Here is a 21,065-nt window from a genome sequence, read left to right as displayed (position 1 = left end):
GCCACCACTTCAGCCCACTGGGAAGTTGGCAGGTTCTCCTGCTCTGCCGTGCGTTCATAAACGTTGAGGAAAGCTTCCACGTCGTCTTCCGGACTCAGTTTCCACAAAGCGGAGCGGACCTTGTCTTGGGCCTGGCGATGTTCCAGGGTTGGCGATGGAGGTGCCTCATGCAGGGCTGCAATTTGCTGCAGCAACAGGTTATTGGTCTGCTGTTGTTGTTGGTGTGTGAGAACCAGCTGCCTTAGGATTTCCTCCATTTTGTCCGCAGGCCTGGATTGCAGTGTGGCAGGCCTAATGACAGACATGCAGCTAGCATTGGGGTATGCCTCAATTCACACTGCCCACATTCTCCACCAACTGTAGTGCAGCAAGGTTGGTTCAGTGTGACAAACAGTGACCGCAGGAAAAGTTCACAGCAAGCATGTTTAATGTCCTCACTCACACAGTGTTCAGCACACGGTATCCATCGGATCGCAGCCAGGAAACAAAACAGTCCGTGGGAGTCCATTGTTTCAAGGGTGACTTCACCACCGTATCACACTGTGGTGTGCCAGAAGTTCGCTCTGCTGGCTCTGTGTTAACTTATACAGGCTGAGCTTTTGCAGAGCCGCCTGCTCCGCAAGTTGCAACCTCCAAACTGACACACCCAAACCCACTGCTGCAGGTTTTTTTTTTAAACTGGAATCTGTGGCCATGGGCCACTTGCAAGACCTGGCCTGGAGGAAACAGACCGCCCCGCTACCTTCCTGTAGCCCATTTAAAAAATAAAATCCCTTAATAGGTTTTCCTGAACAATTCCTTGACCAGGTCCATGCTTACTATTATTTTGCCTTGTGACTCCCAGGCGTCCTGCTGTGACCTTAAGGCACTCCAGTGGGTCTAATAGGACTCCGTCTGCATCCTGAGGGATACATATCAACCCTCGCATATGATCCCCCTCCCTGCCTCACGCTACCTATTGCCCCATATAATTTCTCCCCTATGACTCCAAACTACTACAACAACACGTCCATTTTGACCTGTCCTCTCACCTCTCCTCTTGATCCCTATTTGACCAGTTACAATCTGGCTTCAGACCGCACCATTCCACTGAAACTGCCCTAACTAAAGTCACCAATCACCTACTAACCGCCAAATGAAAGAGACACAAGTTTGTCCTCCTCCTTCTCCTGGACCTGGCATCTATTATGCCGTGTTATTAGGTTGCTGTATTATACTGTGGATATAATCTATCATGTTGTGTTATTACACTATTATGCTGTGTTATTATGTTACGGTATTATACTGTAGTTATAATGTATTATGCTGTGTTACTATATTGCAGTATTATACTGTGGTTATAATGTATTATGCCATGTTATTATGTTGCTGTATTATACTGTGGTTATAATGTATTATGCCGTGTTATTAGGTTGTGGTATTATACTGTGGTTATAATGTTTCATGTTGTGTTATTACACTATAATGCTGTGTTATTATGTTGCGGTATTATGCTGTAGTTATAATGTAATATGCTGTGTTATTAGGTTGCGGTATTATACTGTGGTTATAATGTATTATGCCGTGTTATTATGTTGCGGTATTATGCTGTAGTTATAATGTATTATGCTGTTTTATTAGGTTGTGGTATTGTACTGTGGTTATAATGTATTATGCTGTTTTATTAGGTTGCGGTATTATACTGTGGTTATAATGTATTATGCTGTGTTATTAGGTTGTGGTATTTTACTGTGCTTATAATGTATTATGCCGTGTTATTATGTTGCGGTATTATACTGTAGTTATAATGTATTATGCCATGTTATTAAGTTGCGGTATTATACTGTAGTTATAATGTATTATGCCGTGTTATTATGTTGAGGTATTACAGTGTAGTTATAATGTATTATACCGTCTTATTATGTTGCGGTATTATACTGTAGTTATAATATATTATGCCATGTTATTAGGTTGCGGTATTATACTGTAGTTATAATGTATTATGCCATGTTATTTTGTTGCGGTATTATACTGTAGTTATAATGTATTATACCGTGTTATTATGTTGCGGTATTATACTGTAGTTATAATGTATTATGCCGTGTTATTAGGTTGCGGTATTATACTGTAGTTATAATGTATTATGCCATGTTATTAAGTTGCGGTATTATACTGTAGTTATAAATTATTATGCCATGTTATTAGGTTGCGGTTTTATACTGCAGTTATAATGTATTATGCCATGTTATTAGGTTGCGGTATTATACTGTAGTTATAATACATTATGCCATGTTATTAGGTTGCGTTATTATACTGTAGTTATAATATATTATGCCATGTTATTAGGTTGCGGTATTATACTGTAGTTATAATGTATTATGCCGTGTTATTAGGTTGCTGTATTATACTGTAGTTATAATGTATTAAACCGTGTTATTATGTTGCGGTATTATACTGTAGTTATAAATTATTATGCCATGTTATTAGGTTGCGGTTTTATACTGCAGTTATAATGTATTATGCCATGTTATTAGGTTGCGGTATTATACTGTAGTTATAATATATTATGCCATGTTATTAGGTTGCGGTATTATACTGTAGTTATAATATATTATGCCATGTTATTAGGTTGCTGTATTATACTGCGGTTATAATGTATTATGCCATGTTATTATGTTGCGCTATTATACTGCAGTTATAATGTATTATGCCGTGTTATTATGTTGCAGTATTATACTGTAGTTATAATGTATTATGCCGTGTTATTAGGTTGCAGTATTATACTGTAGTTATAATGTATTATGCCATGTTATTAAGTTGCAGTATTATACTGTAGTTATAATGTATTATGCCGTGTTATTATGTTGAGGTATTATACTGTGGTTCTAATGTATTATGCCATGTTATTAAGTTGCGGTATTATACTGTAGTTATAATGTATTATACCGTGTTATTATGTTGCGGTATTATACTGTAGTTATAATGTATTATGCCGTGTTATTATGTTGCGGTATTATACTGTAGTTATAATATATTATGCCATGTTATTAGGTTGCGGTATTATACTGTAGTTATAATATATTATGTCATGTTATTAAGTTGCGGTATTATACTGTAGTTATAATGTATTATGCCGTGTTATTATGTTGAGGTATTACACTGTAGTTATAATGTATTATACCGTCTTATTATGTTGCGGTATTATACTGTAGTTATAATATATTATGCCATGTTATTAGGTTGCGGTATTATACTGTAGTTATAATGTATTATGCCGTGTTATTATGTTGCAGTATTATACTGTAGTTATAATGTATTATACCGTGTTATTATGTTGTGGTATTATACTGTAGGTATAATATATTATGCCATGTTATTAGGTTGCTGTATTATACTGTAGTTATAATGTATTATACCGTGTTATTATGTTGCGGTATTATACTGTAGTTATAAATTATTATGCCATGTTATTAGGTTGCTGTATTATACTGCGGTTATAATGTATTATGCCATGTTATTATGTTGCGGTATTATACTGCAGTTATAATGTATTATGCCGTGTTATTAGGTTGCGGTATTATACTGTAGTTATAATGTATTATGCCATGTTATTAGGTTGCGGTATTATACTGTAGTTATAATGTATTATGCCGTGTTATTAGGTTGCGGTATTATACTGTAGTTATAATGTATTATGCCATGTTATTAGGTTGCGGTATTATACTGTAGTTATAATGTATTATGCCATGTTATTAGGTTGCGGTATTATACTGTAGTTATAATGTATTATACCATGTTATTAGGTTGTGGTATTATACTGTTGTTATAATGTATTATGCCATGTTATTATGTTGCGGTATTATACTGCAGTTATAATGTATTATGCCATGTTATTATGTTGCGGTATTATACTGTAGTTATAATGTATTATGGCATGTTATTAGGTTGCGGTATTATACTGTAGTTATAATGTATTATACCGTGTTATTATGTTGCGGTATTATACTGTAGTTATAATGTATTATGTCATGTTATTATGTTGCGGTATTACTCTGTCTGTATGATGTGCTGCACATTCATTCTTCATCCTTTATGTTCTGCCTCCTCCTCGCACTTTATAGCTTTATATCGCGCTGGTAATTTTTTTCCGTCGATTACTTCAATTCCCTTTTACGACTTGTTCTGTCGTTAAGCAATGAGCCGCTTCATGTAAACCATCGGATGATATAATTTCTCTTCAGCGTTTTACTGCCCGACCACCGGCGGCGGCTGTGTGCTTGTACGGGCTGCACTGTATATAGAGGTCAGAGCGGTGTGTACAGCGGAGGGAAAGATTGGGAATTAAAGGGCCGGCGTCCGGTATATGATTCGGAATCATTATGGACTGAAAAGTTCTGTAACTTTAGAAGACTTTACTTTTCAATTTACATCATTTTCAATACCTCTGCTTGCTGTCAGTGATGTTGGACATTCTGCCATTCACATGCTCATAGCTTTTCCTGCCCTAGTCCTGCAACATTGTGGAAAATCCTCTACTGTTGGTGCAATAACCACCGTATAGGTGTGTGCACAGATATTCACTGACAGCAAGCAGAGATCCTAGTCACCAATGGCGAATAATAAGGGCCAATGCTTGGGTAAATGACCGGTGCAGTGATATCACCCGGGTACATGCCCACTGAGTCACATGGCGCCAGTGATACATACAAGTCTGGAATATTCGGCAGCCGCCAAGAAAAGTTCTGGGATCGACACAAGTTCTGAATTTCTCACTTAACTGCTTCATTGTTTTTCAGTCTTTTAGTCCCGGGATAAACACTGATATAAAGAGAGAATTAAGAACAACTTCTCCCATCATCCAAAGTGGCTCAGTGAGCAAAACACTGACATTCTGGGTCCAGGCAACTCCCCAGGTCTCAGGACCAATGAAAACCTGCAATCGATCCACAAAAAGCAGCAAAACCCGACATTTGCCAGGAGTTTGTATGTTCTCCCTGTGATTCCGTGGGTTTCCGCCGGTTTCCTCCCACACTCCAGGGACTGATAGGAAATTTAGATCGTGAGCCCCATTGGGGACAATGATAATAATGTGTGTAAAGCTGTAGAATATGATAGCGCTATATTAGCAAAGCATAATAATAATAGTAGTAATGATAAAACCCAGAAATTATGAGAACTCTGAGCTATTTGACCTGTACAGGGGACATTAAGCCGGGGAAGAAGTGAGCTGTGCCGCCCACCACTAACTGCTTCCTAAACTAGAGTGCTGTGACCGGTAAAAGAGAGGGATGAGGTGAGCTGCGACTGTCACCGACTGATGGCAGGAGAAGGCTGTGGGCATGGGTCATAGAGTGGGGACGGAGGAGGTGAGCTCGGAATATCATGGAAGAACACAGAGTTCTGTGATCAGTTACATCAGGTCACTTTGTGCAGGTGATTGGTTCTAACCATCATCTACAGTGCCTTGCGAAAATATTCATCCCCCTGGAACTTTCCAGCCTTTCCCCACATATCATGCTTCAAACATAAAGATACCAAATGGAAATTTTTGGTTAAGAATCAACAACAAGTGGAACACAATTGTGAAGTTGAACGAAATTTATTGGTTATTTTAAATGTTTGTGGAAATTCATAAACTGAAAAGTGGGGCGTGCAATATTATTCGGCCCCTTTAATACTTTGTTGCGCCCCTTTTGCTGCGATTACAAGTCTCTTGGGGTTTGTCTCTATCAGTTTTGTACATCGATAGACTGAAATTCTTGTCCGTTCTTCCTTGCCAAACAGCTCGAGCTCAGTGAGGTTTGATGGAGATCGTTTGTGAACAGCAGTTTTCAGCTCTTTCCACAGATTCTCCATTGGATTGAGGTCTGGACTGTGACTTGGCCATTCTAACACCTGGATACGTTTATTTGTGAACCATTCCAGTGTAGATTTTGCTTTATGTTTGGGATCATTGTCTTGTTGGAAGACAAATCTCCATCCCAGTCTCAGGTCTTTTGCAGACTCCAACAGGTTTTCTTCAAAAATGGTCCTGTATTTGGCTCCATCCATCCTCCCATCAATTTTAACCATCTTCCCTGTCCCTGCTGAAGAGAAGCAGGCCCAAACCATGATGCTGCCACCACCATGTTTGACAGTGGGGATGGTGTGTTCAGGGTGATGAGCTGTGTTGCCTTTACGCCAAACATATCATTTGGCATTGTTGCCGAAAAGTTCTATTTTGGTTTCATCTGACCAGAGCACCTTCTTCCACATGTTTGGTGTGTCTCCGAGGTGGCTTGTTGCAAACTTTAAATTACACTTTTTATGGATATCTTTGAGAAATGGTTTTCTTCTTGCCACTCTTCCATAAAGGCCAGATTTGTGCAGTGTACGACTGATTGTTGTCCTATGGACAGACTGTCCCACCTCAGCTGTAGATCTCTGCAGTTCATCCAGAGTGATCATGGGCCTCTTGGCTGCATCTCTGATCAGTCTTCTCCTTGAGATGAAAGTTTAGAGGGACGGCCGGGTCTTGGTAGATTTGCAGTGGTATGATACTCCTTCCATTTCAATATGATCGCTTGCACAGTGCTCCTTGGGAGGTTTAAAGTTTTGCTGTGTGGAGGAGGGGTCTATAACTAGCACTGAATGATTCTATGAGAGAAGGTAGTGGGCATGCTCTGTGACCTGTGCAGAGGAGGGGGTCTACAACTACCACTGAATGATTCTATGAGAGAAGGTAGTGGGCATGCTCTGTGACCTGTGCAGAAGAGGGGGTCTATAACTAGCCCTGAATGATTCTATGTGAGAAGGTAGTGAGCATACTCTGTGGACTGTGCAGATTAGGGGGTCTATAACTAGCACTGAATGATTCTATAAGAGAAGGTAGTAGTGGGCATGCTCTGTGACCTATGCAGAGGAGGGGCGTCCATAACTACCACTGAATGATACTATGAGATGGCAGCATGCATTCTCTGTGACCTGTGCAGAGGAGGGGGTCTATAACTATCACTGAATGATTCTATGAGAGAAAGTAGTGGGCATGCTCTGTGACCTGTGCAGAGGAGGGGGTCTATAACTAGCATGGAATGATTATATGAGAGAAGGTAGTGGGCATGTTATGTCACCTGTGCAGTGGAGTGGATCTATAAATAGCACTAGCTTTAAACAATTTGGTTGGGTTAAATTTCTCACCCATACAGTATTTTGTGGTCTGGGTAAATTTCTGTGATATATAACATTCCAGAAAAAGTTCAAAAGCTTAACTAGATTCAATTACTCATCCATACAGTATTACGTGCCTGGGGTACATTTTGGTGGTATATAACACTCCAAAAAAGTGTTTAAAAATTTAACTGGATTAAATTAATCATCCATAGAGTGCAGGTGTTCTGGGGTACATTTCCTTGATTCCTTGATATATAATCCTAAACAATATATAAAAAACGTATCAGTATTATATTTGTCACCTATAAAGTATTACATTTTCTTGGGTACATTTCGGTGGTATCTAACCTTCCAAAAAATTGTTCAAAGATTTATTGGTACTACATTGCTCATCCATAGAGTATTACGTGTTCTTGGGTACATTTTGGTAATATATAACCTTCAAGAAAATTGTTAAAAAATGTATCTGTTATATATTGCTCAACAAGAGTATTACACCTTTTGGGTTCCTTTTTGTCTCATTTTTTTAAAATATTATATTGCTCATTGTTGCTCATCATATTGCTCAGTATTATATGTTTTTTTGTATATTTAGGTTGTATCTAACCCTCAAAACAACTCGTCTAATATTTTGTGGTATTATATTGCTCATCCATATAGTATTACGTGTTCTTTGGTAGGTTTTGTTAGTGTCTAAGCCTCCAAATATTGTTCAAAAATGTATTGGTATTATATTGCTCATCCATAGAGTATTACGTCTTCTTAGGTGCATTTTAGTGGTATCTAACCCTCAAAAAAATTGTTCAAAAATGTTATCGGTAATATATTGCTCATCCATAGAGTATTACACCTTCTTGGGTACATTTCGGTGGTATCTAACCTTCCAAACAATTGCTAAAAAATATTTCTCATCCATAGGGTATTACATGTTCTTTGGTACATTTCGGAGATATACTGTATAACTCTCAAAACAAGTTGTCAAAAATGTATTGGTAATATATTGATCATCTATAGAGTATTACGTCTACTTGGGCTCATTTTGGTACAGTCAAACCCTGCAAAAAAAAAAATAAATGTATCGGTATTATATTGCTCATTCCTACAGTATCACTTCTTCTTGAGTACATTTTGGTGATATATAACACTACAAAAAGCAGTGAGAAATTATTCTGGATTCAATTACTGTCATGAACCGGGGGTGTTTGGTCGCCCCCAGTTCGTTCTGCAGGGATTTATTTATATCCCAATTCCCAGTTCCGGTTTGGAACTAGCAGCTCTCTGGCACCCCCCTTACCCTCAGGTCAGGCAGGGAACTGTACCTAGGATAATTAGTTGCCAGAAAAGCTGCCTGCTATGTACTGGCTATTGTACACACACTGCAGTGAGGGTGATATAATTATTCACAGCTGCAGCTGAGCAATACACTTATAAACCCTGTTTCATCACTGGCAGCATTATCCATCAAGCTCAGTACTATCTGCTGCCACCAGCTCCTGTTCCTATGAAATAACAGCGGGTCAGGAGCCAACCCAATCAGTTGCATAATTTACTTCAGAGGATGCTGGGTATGTTTGAGAGCAAGGAAAACAAAGCTAGTAAATATTATAACTTTTACTCCAAAAAAGATTAGGCAGTGTTTACAAAAGTATATAAAAAGATATTACCAAAATGAGACAATCATGTATGCACAATTGCAAAATAAAAGGGATTAAAGATGAAAATAAACTTACAGTTCTCTCATATTATGGCTGACCATGCGGCGTGGGGGAGGGGTGACATAAAAATGCATCACAAAGCATATCTTAGCTAGCTCCCTGGGCAAAAACTAGTTCAAAATGAGGTCCCCTTATCTTATACCCCCCTGGTCGTGACATCACTGAGTGGGCTGTGCCATGGACTCCACGCCACTTTCCAAAAGTTATGAAATCCGTCTATTAGCTATAACTCCTGGGGAGAAGCCCGTAGAAGGTTGAAAAAATTATCATGTTTCTCAGCATACAATGAACATTCATTTAAGTCCAAACACGATTTGGCTATGTGCCTCGGTTAAGCAGTACTTCACTTCTCAGATACCACTGGTACGGGATATTAGGAAACGCACTGGTGTGTAGGTCTATTAAAGCACATTACAAAAATGTATTTGTCCTACTTCCAGACCTAATCTGTGTGATGATATACCAGTTTAAACAAACAAAAGAAATCCCCCCCCAACATGTGCTTCCACACTTTACTTTTGGTTTCCCAGCTGTATGCAGGAGGGAGGGGGGATGAGTGGTTTAGAATTACACAAGCAGACTGAGGGGGCTATGTAGCTGTGTGTCTGCAGAGAATTGTGTTTAGAACAGCATATAGTTTTACGTGCTTTCTGTTACATTTCAGTGTTAAATAAAAATTCCCATAAACCTTGAATAAATGTATATGGATGCAATGATTCATCCATACACTCTGACGTGGTTCTTGTTATATCTCGCTAGTATATTAAACTCTAAAAAAACTTTCTAAACTTTTTATGGATTCAATTAGTCATCCATAGAGTATTACATGCTTTCTGTTATATTTCGGTGGTATATTAAACTATTGTATACTAAAGTAAGCATTCAAAAAAATGGGGGAATCAATGATTCATCCATACTGTAACGCTGTTCTTGTTACATTTCCCTGGTACATTAAACTCTAAAAAAAAAAAATTGTGTAAAGTTATGGTGGGTTAAATTTTAGAAAGTCTGCTTGACCTGGTATAGTTCACAAAATTTTTTGGTAAAAAAAAATGATTATTGCCATATATAATGTAGAACCTGGTTTGTGTGAAATTTAATTGGTTTGAAATAAAAACCCAAATTGGCCTGCTACAGATGTACACTTTCTTAATATTTTAGTGAGGCTGTCCAGTTGTTGCCTTCAAGGGTGTATAGATGACCCTGTGTGTAATTTTTGCCAGGCTTTGCACTCTGCATAACTTTTAGGAGTGTAGGAGTAGTACCACAACTGTACTTTGCTCACAATATTTTAATGTGGAACTACTGTTGGTGCCTTCAAGGGTGTATGGATGAGCATGCTTGTAATTTTTGGAAAGCTTTGCACTTGCATAGACTTTATGAGTCTAGGAATAGCAAAACATGACAATGTGAACAGAATGTGTATGAGACCCTTCTTTATGTCTAATACAGGGTGTATCTGAGTGCCTCACTTTTTGGCTGTTCTTGCTTCCTTCATCATTTACACTAAAATTTCCAATTTTTTAATAAAAATGTAAATTTTGTTTTCCTGAAATTATTTTTTAAGCCTTTTAAAATTTTGCATTATATACAATTATACAGGAAAGAATGTTTCTTAACATTTTTTTCCTGTAAACTACAATTTCTCGTTAATTTTGAATGTTTTATCGTCAGTCCTTATAGTGGAGTAAAAGTAACACCATTGTTCTCCACAGCGATCTGGGGGTCAAAGATGCTTCCAGGGGTCTTCCCCATGCTGTTCTCCTTCCATTCAGCTCTTTTTCCATCCATTTGAAAATTTTCACTGCCCCCAGACCTCCTTTTAGGGTCTGTCGGAAAAATGCATGGCTTTGCCATTGACTCCTATTATACTCGAACTATTATACTATTGTTACTCGAAATGACTATCAAAAGTCTTAGGAATTGCTCAGTTCCAGTAACAAGCAGCCGAGCATTTTACTGCTCGCTCATCTCTAATCGTAACCCTAAGTAGACACATTGTAACCTGTAGCGGACACATCGTAACCCTCAGCGAACACATCATAACCCTCAGAGGACACATCGTAACCTTCAGCGGACACATCATAAACCGCAGCGGACACATCGTAACTGGCAGCAGACACATTGTAACGTGCAGCAGACACATCGTAACCCTCAGGGTACACATCGTAACCCTCAGTGTACACATAGGAACCGGCAGCAGACAAATAGTAACCGGCAGTGGACACATTGTAACCGGCAGCGGACACATCATAACCGGCAGCAGGCACATCTCAACAGGAAGCAGACACATCGTAACCAGCAGCGGACACATCGGAAATGGCAGCAGATACATCGGAACCAGCAGCAGACACATCGGAACCTGCAGTGGACAAGTCGGAACTGGCAGCAGACACATTGTAACCGGCAGCAGACACATCGGAATCTACAGCGGACACATTGTAACCCTCAGCATACACATAGGAACCGGCAGCAGACAAATAGTAACCGGCAGTGGACACATTGTAACTAGCAGCGGACACATCATAACCGTCAGCAGGCACATCTCAACGGGAAGCAGACACATCGCAACCAGCAGCGGACACATCGGAAATGGCAGCAGATACATCGGAACCAGCAGCAGACACAGTGGAACCTGCAGTGGACATGTCGGAACTGGCAGCAGACACATTGTAACCGGCAGCAGACACATCAGAATCTACAGCGGACATATTGTAACCCTCAGGATACACATGGGAACCAGCAAGGGACAAATAGCAACTGGTAGTGGACACATCATAACTGGCATCTGACACATCATAACTGGCAGCAGGTACATCGTAATAGGAAGCAGACACATCGTAACCAGCAGCGGACACATCAGAACCTGTAGCGAACACATCGGAACTGGGAGCAGACACATCAGAATCTACAGCGGACACATTGTAACCCTCAGCATACACATAGGAACCGGCAGCAGACAAATAGTAACCGGCAGTGGACACATTGTAACCGGCAGCAAACACATCGGAATCTACAGCGGACACATTGTAACCCTCAGCATACACATAGGAACCGGCAGCAGACAAATAGTAACCGGCAGCAGACACATTGTAACCGGCAGCAAACACATCGGAATCTACAGCGGACACATTGTAACCCTCAGCATACACATAGGAACCGGCAGCAGACAAATAGTAACCGGCAGTGGACACATTGTAACTGGCAGCGGACACATCATAACCGTCAGCAGGCACATCTCAACGGGAAGCAGACACATCGCAACCAGCAGCGGACACATCGTAACCGGCAGCGGACACATTGGAACCTGCAGCGAACACATCGTAACCGGCAGCGGACACATCGTAACCGGCAGCGGACACATCGGAACCAGTAGCAGACACATCGGAACTGGTAGCGGACACATCAGAATCTGCAGCGAACACATCGGAACCGGTAGCGGACACATAGGAACCCCCAGCAGATGCATCATAACCTGCAGGTCTGCATGATACCAGTATATATGCGCGGTTGCAGCAGATTCGGGTGCTGGACTCCGCAGATTGGGCAGGGATCCCCGTATAAATGTGAAATCATGTGTAGCGCCCCCACCGCCGCAGGGCCGAGGGGTACCCGGTACCGGGCTTCTGAGTCTCTGCTCTGGGGTTGTCACGGCGGCTAGGCCCCGGTCCGTGACCCTGCCGTGGGGCGCACAGTGAATAACAGGTGTGGATGATGGTGGTGCGGTGCAGTAAATAACGAGGACACCAGGTTGCAGTCTCTTTACCTCTTTACTGAAGATCTCTGAGTCCGCAGTCCAGAATACGGTTCACCAGGCTGCGCAAGTCCGGCCGGTCCGATGGCACCTCCAGAGTTCTCCTCACAGGTGGAAATCGGTGCCTTCCTTCTAGCGCTATGTGTTGTGGTCCTTCCCTGCTGTGCTTACGGAAAGTCCCCACAACCGTTGTGTCTGTTTCTTAAGTTCCCTCACAACTCGATTAAATGATGTTCTTCTAATCCTCCGTCCCTCCCTGATGTTCTGGTTGGGACGGCACCCGTTTGACGGGTAGGCTCGGAGCTCTTCCGGGACCCTAGAGTCGCCCTCTCCACAAGTTGCCCCCCAAGACTGCATAGGTGATTTAAGGTGAGACAGCCCGCCTTAGACTGACTGTCCTGCCGCTGTTTGGAGTATTGCTTGAAGCTGAATGTTATTCTACTCCCTCGGCGTTCCGGCCACTGGTAGTGCGCCTCAGTAGGATGTTGCTCCGGTCTTACAGCACGACTCCTACTGGTATTTCTCCTTTGCGTGATCTCGTTTCTCACTCAGCACAATCTATCTCGCTTCTAGTCCTTTCTTGGGCACCGCCGCTACCCGGAGCAGGCACGGTCCCGTTACGTTCGTTCTTGTTGCCAAGCCTCTGTCAGGATCCCACCCCTGACAGAGACCCTACTGTATCTTCCCCCACAACACCCTCTGCCACAAGGTGTTGCCTGGTTCCAACCCAGTCAGCTTTCTGATCTAACTTCCTGCCTGATCCCCAGTTTACCCACTATGGTGGGGAGTGGCCTAATGAATAGCACCCTTAGCTCCCCCCGGAGGCCCAGCTGTGAAATGTATTGGTGTCTGTGATACCTGATCAGATGAACTCCTTCAGTGCCATCAGATGCACCGTAGCTCCCCATAGTGGCGGAGCCACAGTACTGCAACGACCAGGACTCTGGGGCGCTGCACTCCCCCCTGGTTAAACACAGTACTCCGGGACTGGGAAGAAAACAACAATACAAGTTAGCAAAAAGACATACAGTTTTGTTGAGTGCAATAACAATAAGTATACTTGAACAGGCTTCCCTTTATGGGAGGTAAGGTCACTTGAACGTTACAAACATGGTTAAAATTATAAATTACAGGCTACAAATAACTCCTGTTACCCAACCGGGTATTCTACTAAGTGCAAAATTGTTGGACAATAATTTAACATTGCCTTTAAGGACATACACTCTAAATCCACTAAAGACCTTCCTATAATCACATTATAAGGTAATTTAACTTTTTCATTCTCCTTCTTTAAATCTGCAGGACCGCCTGTCCTATCGGCACCAGACCTACTGCCTCTCCTTTCGATTACAGGACCGCCCCGTTCAGCCAGGGCCTACTGCCTTTTCAACTACTATACACAGTATAGAACATAACATTACTTTCAGTTTAAGAGCACTGTCATCTCTACATGACTCCTATGAGGACTCAGGGTTTACCTTCTATCCTAACTATCTATCAGCATTATCAAAAACATCTTCTATTGAACATTAAGCCTTCTCATTATCTTTCTCTCTTTCGTGCATGCTGGACACCACGTCTATCCCTACGGGCCCACTGCATCCTTCTTCTATCTTTCACCTTTTTCTTCTCAGAGCACATCATCAGTATTTCTTCACATTTAACTAATTAAATACATATAACTTTCTCATGTAAACATTATCATCACTTTCTTTGGTCAAGACATTATTGCTTCCAATCTTAAAGCAATGTCACGGTCGAAGCGCAACAAATGAACATCCCCTTTAAGAGGGGACCAAGTCTCTATGAGGTAGCACGCCTTCTCAGGCTACCAGTCCATACTCAGCAAAGGTTCCAGTGTGGTATCTTCACAAAGAGTCCTTCTTTAAGTAAAACCAGTAGGGAGCGCCTTCAATAAGGTGCAAACTATATACAAGAAGTTCGGATCATGCACTGTTCATGATTTCAGCAGTTCTTTTCAACTAGAAACTTGTGCAAAAACTTTAGAAAAATCAAACAAAAGCAAAGCAATAGGGATCCCAGGTCCACAGAAGGATCCCCTTAAGAGTTAACCCTGGACGGGTTCAGCAGCAAAAATCAGGAAACAAACAGTTAAGAACTATTTACATATTCATGGTATCAAGGTTTATCCTTCTAAGCCTGGGGGTGATCCTTGTCCCCCGGGCGACGCAGCACCCGTACTGGTAGTTGGTCTCTCAGATGCCACCAGATCAGCCAGTGCCTGGATTTGAAGGCTAATCCTGCTTGCGAGTTCGGTAGCTGCTACAAGGCATACAGTGGTGATAGGAACAAGGTCTGGCAAATCAGGATCATTCATGATCGGGGCTACAGGGGGCGCTCTCTCAGGCTCACACAGTCGAACGTTCCGGGCACACCATCGTTGTGCGCTCCGATGGCGGGTGTAGGTCACCTGATCCCCCCTTTGTAACGGATCACCATTTCGACTGCAGCAGGGGGTCTTCACGTTATAGCTAGTAACAAAGACATCAGTTGGTAGCCCCGGTTCCTGTATGGAGCCCCATCCCCTTTTCGGGTGGTAGGCCAGCACGGTTCCCCGCTTTACCACTTCTTTCTTGCTGGGAGCAGACTTCTTACATTGTGTGTCAGGTGGTTCGGTCTCGCCCCGATCTTTCCAGTGTTGGATCAGACATTGCTTATACTGTTCCCAGGTAAGTACCGCAAGGGTGAGGCCATCCTCCCGGGTCCCACCCGGCCCGGTCCAAGGGGTGTCCCACCGAAGGATCACCCCGTCTAGACCCACATCTATGGGTTCTCCCATCTTGGTTGGTAGCGGAGGCACTAGCTTCCCCATCGCGTTAGAGGTGAGGATCACCCACTCTACCAAGAAGGAACGATCATTGCTGGGGGGAGGAGTGGTCACAGGAGCGGGATCGGTCAGGAGAGCAGGATCGGCCAGGGAAGTAGGGACGCCGTCCATACCTGCGCCTGATGTGATTCCACCGATGTCGCTCCGGTCCGTTGCCAAGGACACTGGAATCGGCTGCAGCCCGGACCGCGGCTCCTCCAGAGCCACCTCTCGATGTGACTCCGCCCTCCATGGTTCCGTGGCTGGGATAGGTGGGCTCGGCTCCTCCACTGGCGGCTCCAAGGAGTTCAGGTCCTTCACCGGCGGTGGACGCGAGTCCGCTTCTAATGGGTGAGGGCAAGCTGGGATCACCTCTCCGCTGCTCGGGCACTTGCTGCTCATCGTCGCTGCCTGGCATTCGACGGCAACACATGCACCTGGCTCCGCCATTTCTCCGAGGTCGGGCTCCTCCTTCACCTCGTTCCTGCCGTTGCAGATCACGGGGCAGTTCTCCCCCGCTGCTGGGCAGGTCATCCTCTCGCAGCAGGAGTTGGAGGGGGCGGTCGCTACTTCTGGCGCCGCTTTGGTAGTCTCCTCCCATGGCACGCCCTTCTTCTCCCTCTGCGCTCCCTGTGACGCTGCAATGGTGGCGATTTTGGCGCGAACTTTTGGCGGCAAGTGACAATCCACAATATTTGCAATAAAGTACAGTAAATCACAGTTCCAAGGCACACATGACCTGATTCTTCAGGCTTAAGTAGATCCTGTTCGTGACGCCAAGTTGTAGCGCCCCCACCGCCGCAGGGCCGAGGGGTACCCGGTACCGGGCCTCTGAGTCTCTGCTCTGGGGTTGTCACGGCGGCTAGGCTCCGGTCCGTGACCCTGCCGTGGGGCGCACAGTAAATAACAGGTGTGGATGATGGTGGTGCGGTGCAGTAAATAACGAGGACACCAGGTTGCAGTCTCTTTACCTCTTTACTGAAGATCTCTGAGTCCGCAGTCCAGAATACGGTTCACCAGGCTGCGCAAGTCCGGCTGGTCCGATGGCACCTCCAGAGTTCTCCTCACAGGTGGAAATCGGTGCCTTCCTTCTAGCGCTATGTGTTGTGGTCCTTCCCTGCTGTGCTTACGGAAAGTCCCCACAACCGTTGTGTCTGTTTCTTAAGTTCCCTCACAACTCGATTAAATGATGTTCTTCTAATCCTCCGTCCCTCCCTGATGTTCTGGTTGGGACGGCACCCGTTTGACGGGTAGGCTCGGAGCTCTTCCGGGACCCTAGAGTCGCCCCTCTCCACAAGTTGCCCCCCAAGACTGCATAGGTGATTTAAGGTGAGACAGCCCGCCTTAGACTGACTGTCCTGCCGCTGTTTGGAGTATTGCTTGAAGCTGAATGTTATTCTACTCCCTTGGCGTTCCGGCCACCGGTAGTGCGCCTCAGTAGGATGTTGCTCCGGTCTTACAGCACGACTCCTACTGGTATTTCTCCTTTGCGTGATCTCGTTTCTCACTCAGCACAATCTATCTCGCTTCTAGTCCTTTCTTGGGCACCGCCGCTACCCGGAGCAGGCACGGTCCCGTTACGTTCGTTCTTGTTGCCAAGCCTCTGTCAGGATCCCACCCCTGACAGAGACCCTACTGTATCTTCCCCCACAACACCCTCTGCCACAAGGTGTTGCCTGGTTCCAACCCAGTCAGCTTTCTGATCTAACTTCCTGCCTGACCCCCAGTTTACCCACTATGGTGGGGAGTGGCCTAATGAATAGCACCCTTAGCTCCCCCCGGAGGCCCAGCTGTGAAATGTATTGGTGTCTGTGATACCTGATCAGATGAACTCCTTCAGTGCCATCAGACGCACCGTAGCTCCCCATAGTGGCGGAGCCACAGTACTGCAACGACCAGGACTCTGGGGCGCTGCACATGCACGGTTATGGTCTTCATTACTTGCAGGCCTTCGTTGCAGCCAGAGCTTTTACATTGTAGTTTTTTTCAGTTTTTATAGATCAGTCATAAAATGCGTCCACGTAGCAGGAATGCGGCTCTTGGCAATCATTTATACAAGTGCATTTGGTTTGAACGGCGGCCAAGACTCGTCAGATGCGAAGCTTTTAAGTTGACAATAACTATGAGCGCAGAGCTGCTCAGACATCACACATTAATGGCCGGGGATCACGTTCACCTTTAGATCCAAGTTGGGCTCAGCCGGGCGAGTGCCGCTGTCCGAGTCCGCTCAGAAGGACAATCTAAGAAATAAAAAAAGAGCAACATCCCCCAGAGCAGTCATACCACCCCCATATACCCGGGATCTGCACCGAACAGCAGCACCTTCTCCTCCAGACAGTACACCACTGTACATAATATTATATCTGTACTGCTGGTATAACCTGGGCATCTGCTGTATATAATTATATATGTACAGCCGGTATAACCTGGGCATCTCCTGTATATAATTATATATGTACAGCCGGTATAATCTGGGCATCTGCTGTATATAATTATATATGTACAGCCGGAATAACCTGGGCATCTGCTGTACATAATTATATATGTACAGCCGGTATAACCTGGGCATCTCCTATATATATGTACAGATGGTATAACCTGTGCATCTCCTGTATATAATTATATAGGTTCAGCTGATATAACCTGGGTATCTCCTGTATATAAATATATATGTACAGCTGGTATTACCTGGGCATCTCCTGTATATAATTATATATGTACAGCCGGTATAACCTGGGCATCTCCTGTACATAATTATATATGTACAACTGGTATAACCTGGGCATCTCCTGTACATAATTATACATGAACAGTTGTAACCTGGGCACATCTCCTGTATAAAATTGTATGTGTACAGCTGGTATAACCTGGGCATCTCCTGTATATAATTATACAGGTGCAGCTGGTATAACCTGGGCATCTCCTGTATAAAATTGTATGTGTACAGCTGGTATAACCTGAGTATCTCCTGTATATAATTATATATGTACAGCTGGTATAACCTGGGAATCTCCTGCACATAATTATAGATGTACAGCCGGTATAACCTGAGTAAATCTCCTGTATAAAATTATATGTGCACAGCTGGTATAACCTGGGCATCTTCTGTATATAATTATATATGAAAAAATTGTATAACCTGGGTATCTCCTGTATATAATTATATATGTACAGCCGATATAACCTGGGTATCTCCTGTATATAATTATACATGAACAGCCGGTATAACCTGGGCATCTCCTGTATATAATTATATATGTACAGCCGGTATAACCTGAGTATCTCCTGTATATAATTATATATGTACAGCTGGTATAACCTGGGAATCTCCTGCACATAATTATAGATGTACAGCCGGTATAACCTGAGTAAATCTCCTGTATAAAATTATATGTGCACAGCTGGTATAACCTGGGCATCTTCTGTATATAATTATATATGAAAAAATTGTATAACCTGGGTATCTCCTGTATATAATTATATATGTACAGCCGATATAACCTGGGTATCTCCTGTATATAATTATACATGAACAGCTGGTATAACCTGGGCATCTCCTGTATATAATTATATATGTGCGGCTGGTATAACCTGGGCATCTCCTGTATATAATTATATATGTACAGCTGATATGACCTGGGTATCTCCTGTATATAATTAAATATGTACAGCTGGTACAACCTGGGCATCTCCTGCATGTAATTATAAATGAACAGATGGTATAACCTGGGAATCTCCTGTATATAATTATATATGTACAGCCGGTATAACCTGGGCATCTCCTGTATGTAATTACATATGTACAGCCGGTGTAACCTGGGCATCTCCTCTATATAATTATATATGTACAGCTGGTATAACCTGGGCATCTCCTGTATATAATTATATATGTACAGCTGGTATAACCTGGGCATCTCCTGTATATAATTATATGTACAGCTGGTATAACCTGGACATCTCCTGTATATAATTATATATGTACAGCCGGTATAACCTGGGCATCTCCTGTATGTAATTACATATGTACAGCCCGTGTAACCTGGGCATCTCCTCTATATAATTATATATGTACAGCTGGTATAACCTGGGCATCTCCTGTATATAATTATATGTACAGCTGGTATAACCTGGACATCTCCTGTATATAATTATATATGTACAGCCGGTATAACCTGGGCATCTCCTGTATGTAATTACATATGTACAGCCCGTGTAACCTGGGCATCTCCTCTATATAATTATATATGTACAGCTGGTATAACCTGGGCATCTCCTGTTGTGAATTAGACTTTTTTGGCTCCCTCTTGTGGTCACTAGTGATATGACTCTGGGATTGTCTTTCCTCAGTTTGGCACCCACCTGGGTCGTTAGTCCAGGGGTGTTGCTATATAAACTTCCTGGTTTCTCAGTCCAGTGCCTGGCATCGTTGTAATCAGTTCCTTTCTGTTTGCTCCTGTCTGCTGGTCTTGGATCTTGCAAAATTAAGCTAAGTCCTGCTTCCTTGTTTTTTGGTTACTTGCTTTGCTCTTATTTTTTGTCCAGCTTGTACTAAATGTGATTCCTGATTTTGCTGGAAGCTCTAGGGGGCTGGTGTTCTCCCCCCGGGCCGTTAGACGGTTCGGGGGTTCTTGAATATCCAGCGTGGAAATTTTGATAGGGTTTTTGCTGACCATATAAGTCATCTTACTATATTCTGCTATTAGTCAGTGGGCCTCTCTTTGCTAAATATCTAGTTCATTCTTACGTTTGTCTTTTCTCCTTACCTCACCGTTATTATTTGTTGGGGGCTTGTATCCAACTTTTGGGGTCTTTTCTCTGGAGGCAAGAAAGGTCTATCTTTTCCCTTCTAGGGTTAGTTAGTTCTCCGGCTGGCGCGAGACGTCTAGAACCAACGTAGGAACGTTCCCCGGCTGCTGCTATTTGTGGTGCTAGGATTAGATATATGGTCAGCCCAGTTACCACTGCCCTATGAGCTGGTTTTTTGCAGACTTGGTATGTACTTTTGAGACCCTCTGCCATTGGGGTCATAACAATCTCCTGTATATAATTATATATGTACACCTGGTATAACCTGGGTATCTCCTGTATATAATTATATATGTACAGCTGATATAACCTGGGCATCTCCTGTATATAATTATATATGTACAGCTGGTATAACCTGGGTATCTCCTGTATATAATTATACTAGACTGTGGCCCGATTCTAACGCATCGGGTATTCTAAAATATGCATGTCCCCGTAGTATATGGACAATGATGATTCCAGAATTCGCGGCAGACTGTGCCCGTCGCTGATTGGTCGAGGCAACCTTTATGACATCATCGTCGCCATGGCAACCATTATGACATCTACGTCGATACTGTGCCCGTCGTTGATTGGCCTGGCGGCCTCGACCAATCAGAGACGCGGGATTTCCATTATGACATCATCGTCGCCATGCTGTGCCCGTCTCTGATTGGTCGAGGCCTGGCGGCCTCGACCAATCAGAGACGCGGGATTTCCAGGACAGACAGACAGACAGACAGACAGACAGAAAAACCCTTAGACAATTATATATATAGATATGTACAGCTGATATAACCCGGGCATCTCTTGTATATAATGATATATGTACAGCTGATATAACCCGGGCATCTCC

Source organism: Ranitomeya variabilis, chromosome 1, assembly GCF_051348905.1.
Source record: "Ranitomeya variabilis isolate aRanVar5 chromosome 1, aRanVar5.hap1, whole genome shotgun sequence".
Classification (NCBI taxonomy): domain Eukaryota; kingdom Metazoa; phylum Chordata; class Amphibia; order Anura; family Dendrobatidae; genus Ranitomeya; species Ranitomeya variabilis.
The sequence above is the reverse complement of the archived record's forward strand: the minus strand, read 5'-3'. Positions refer to the sequence as shown.